This window comes from Triticum aestivum, chromosome 5A (genome assembly GCF_018294505.1).
Source record: "Triticum aestivum cultivar Chinese Spring chromosome 5A, IWGSC CS RefSeq v2.1, whole genome shotgun sequence".
Lineage (NCBI taxonomy): Eukaryota > Viridiplantae > Streptophyta > Magnoliopsida > Poales > Poaceae > Triticum > Triticum aestivum.
The window spans coordinates 487,790,856-487,794,874 of record NC_057806.1 but is presented as its reverse complement, the minus strand read 5'-3'; the positions used below and the strand labels follow the sequence as shown (position 1 = coordinate 487,794,874).

The 4,019-nt window shown below is 49.2% G+C and overlaps 1 pseudogene; it reads left to right on the top strand.

Moving 5' to 3' along the window:
• Positions 1-578: 578 nt before the first annotated feature.
• On the top strand, positions 579-3,090 carry LOC123104253 (crooked neck-like protein 1; annotated as a pseudogene).
• Positions 3,091-4,019: the final 929 nt, after the last annotated feature.

Below are 4,019 nucleotides of genomic sequence, written 5' to 3'. Positions count from 1 at the left end.
GCGGCTACCGTTGGATCTCTCAGAGATAGTTGCGATTAGATCGCAGCATGTTGGTTTGTTTTTTGTTCCTAAACGCTCACGCACTCGCGGTTGGGCACCGTAGTTGGGTCGTCCTGGTTGCGCCTGTGTTTTTTTCTTCTGTATTTTTGTTTTTATTTGTGACCCATGATTTAAGTATGGTTTGAATTGACCCAAATTCAAACCATTTCAAATTCTTTGAACACAAAACTATCACATAAACTAGGGTAAATATATATCTTAGGAAAATATTTTCTTGCCCTTATGCAAAATTATAAAAGGTTTTTATATGCATAAAAAGATCATATGCCCAGCAATTAAATTCCAAATGGTTTTAGGTTTAAGAAATGGTCATTTTGATTTTCAAAACTCCAAAAATGCACTGAAATAATGGAATGTTATGTGTCAATGCGTATAGCCTAAATTTTTAAAAATTGGGATGTGACATGTTCTAAGTCAAACTTATTAAGTTTCTATCAAGTCTATCAAAACATATATCAATATTTACGCGCAAAAGTTCTTCCCGAAAAAGAACTTGAACGGCGGTACTACGAGAGTCGATCGAGCCCCACGACACCACGAGACGCTCGACCGATCTGCCCCGCCCCTCGCGCGGCCCCCTATTATCCCTCTCCTCCGGACACCCTAACCCTAGCACAAACACCAGCGACCGGCCATGGCGCTCACCACCCGCAGAGGCGGCGGCGCCGACCAAGCGAGCCTCGGCTTCCTCACGAACCGCGACACGGAGGTCAGGCTCCCCCGCGCGACGCGGGTGAAGAACAAGGCGCCGGCGGGGGTCCAGATCACCGCCGAGCAGATCCTCCGCGAGGCCCGGGAGCGGCAGGAGCCCGAGATCCGCCCGCCCAGGCAGAGGATAACCGACTTCGACGAGCTCCGCGAGCGCAAGCGATTCGAAGGCCTCGTCACTCGCGGCGGCGTCCCGGCGTGGGTCAAGTATGCCCGGTGGGAGGAGGGGCAGGGGGACCTCGCCCGGGCTCGCTCCGTCTACGAGCGCGCCCTGGACCTGGACGCCGCCCGCCGCGACCACGCGATGTGGCTCAAGTACGCCGAGTTCGAGATGCGCAGCCGCTGCGTCAACCACGCGAGGAACGTCTGGGACCGCGCCGTCTCGCTCCTCCCCCGCGTCGACCAGCTGTGGCACAAGTACATCCACATGGAGGAGCTGCTTGGCGCCGTCGCCAGTGCTCGCCAGCTCTTTGAGCGCTGGATGGCATGGCGTCCCGACATTGCTGCCTGGAACTCGTACATCAAGTTCGAGCTGCGGTATGGGGAGGTTGAGCGTGCAAGGGCGATCTATGAGAGGTTTGTCGCCGAGCACCCACGGCCCGACACGTTTGTCCGATACGCCAAGTTTGAGATGAAACATGGAGGAGCAGAGCGGGCACGTCGCGTGTACGAGCATGCATCGGAACTGCTTGTGGACGATGAAGACGCAGAGGTGTTGTTTGTAGCTTTTGCTGAGTTTGAGGAAAATCGCCCGGAGGTGGAGCGCACTCGTGCAATATACAAGTATGCGCTTGACAGAGTGCCGAAGGGCAAGGCTGAGGACCTTTACAGGAAGTTCCTGGCATTTGAGAAACGATGTGGTGACCGTGAGGGGATTGACGATGCCATTGTGGGCAAGCAGAGGTTCCAATATGAAGATGAGGTGAGGAGGAACCCGCTCAATTACGACTCATGGTTCGATTACATCAGGCTGGAGGAGAGCGCCGGTAATAAGGACAGGATCAGGGATGTGTACGAGAGGGCTATCGCAAATGTCCCCCCTGCACAAGAGAAGCGGTACTGGCAGAGGTATATATACCTTTGGATAAACTATGCTTTCTATGAGGAACTTGATGCACAGGACATGGAGAGGACCCGGGAGGTCTAAAGGGCGTGTCTGAAACTCATTCCACACAAGGAGTTTACATTTGCGAAGTTGTGGCTGATGGCCGCGCAGTTTGAGATAAGACAGAAGAACATGAAGGCTGCACGGCGGATTCTTGGCAATGCGATAGGTATGGTGCCCAAGGGGAAATTATTCAAGCAGTACATTGAGATCGAGCTTCATCTCGGCAATTTCGACCGCTGTAGAACTCTGTATGAAAAGTATATCGAATGGTCTCCAGCAAACTGTTATGCCTGGAGGAAGTATGCTGAACTTGAAAAGAACCTCGGCGAGGCTGATCGTGCTCGGTCAGTATACGATCTTGCTATCGCTCAGCCAGCCCTCGACATGCCCGAGGTTTTATGGAAGGAGTACTTGCAGTTTGAAATTGATGAAGGTGAATTTGGTAGGGCAAGGGAACTCTATGAGAGACTGCTTGATAGAACAAAGCATCTGAAGGTATGGATCAGCCACGCAGAATTCGAGGCCTCGACTGGCTTGGCAGAAGACAATGGACTGAATAAGAATCATGCTGGTTATCAGGCACAGCAGATCGAGCAGGTCCGGAGGTGTCGAGCGGTCTTTGAAAGGGCATTCGACTACTTCAGGACTAATGCTGCAGAGCTAAAGGAAGAAAGAGTGATGCTCCTGGAAGAATGGCTCAAAACAGAGTTGGGCTTTGGTGATCTTGGTGATGTTGCCTTAGTGCAGAAGAAGGCGCCAAGGAAAGTGAAGAGGAAGAGACCACTGCCCACAGATGATGGCTCCAATATTGCGTACGAGGAGTACGTTGATTATATCTTCCCTGATGAAGTCACGCCGGCATCGAACCTCAAGATATTGGCAGCTGCTTACAAGTGGAAGAAGCAGAAGACTTATTGATTGACACGTTTAGTTTCAAAATTAATCAAGAATGGTTGTAGGATTGCAACTTGGAAACAGTACGTAGACATCATTCTGTTGGATGCCAATTGTCATTTGTTATTCTTATTCCTGTAGCCTCAGTTTGAATGTTTGTTGATTGATATTCCTGCTGTATTCAGTTTCACCATTTAATCTAGATCAGAAGGATTACCATTTGACATAACATTAATTAGCAGTACTACTATTGGCTCTGAACTGTATTCAAAATTCAAATGTGCGACGTGAGCACTCTGCAGAAATTCACTTTCAAATTACAGTGGCCGCTTGATGGTGTTGTGTCTGTGCGCGTCCAAACCCTGACTGACAGGTTCATATTTTTCAGCACTTTACTTAATTTTGTCTTCCTTTCTGTGTTGTCTAATGCAAGTGTTTTCTATATTTAATATCCCCCGCAACTATGTAACCCAATTTGTTGTTTTACCATACGGTAGAGAAGTCTCAATTTGTTGTTCATATTTCTTTACGATGATTTATTTTGAGGGTACAACTTTAATCACATAACAACATTTTGCTGGACGTTAGTCGTCTCAATTTTGAATATGGGTCAGTCTGATTTGATGGAGAAGGAAGCAGGCCACAGTAAGCAGCAACGAGGCTGTAGCGAGGCTCGCGGAAGCCAGCAAGGCCTCGGCCAGGAATGAGCCGTAGCTGGCAACCGATGGAGGTGAGTCCGAAGGTTGACAGTTCGGGTGCGAGGGGTGCAAGGTTTACCAGGCTAGAAGGATAACCGGGGGCGGCCGCGAGGTGGTAGCGGGAGTGCCGCAGACCGGTCGTGGGTGGTTCAGATCGAGATCACGGAGAAGACGATGAAAAATGTTCTTTTTCAAAAAGAATCAGATTTATTATAAAGATTCATAGAAAGTACAAAAGACCTTAAATATAATAAAAATTACATCTAGGTTCATGGACCATCGAACGACCATTGCCACCGACATGCCGCTGTCGTCGCACCTATACCAGGTCCACTACGAAATCTTCGTGCATGTGCCTCTAAGGACCAGCGCTCTGGAGTCCTTGCCGTTCAATCCTTAAATTGGTCTGAAAAACCTTATACCAAATCTTGCCGCTGCGTACGAACGACAAGAAACCCTAAGCTCACCATCCTAAGGAGCTGGCAGGAAACTACATCGGAGCTTCATTTGACGGACAAATTTGAGGAGGATCAAAACCCGAAAGACAGACT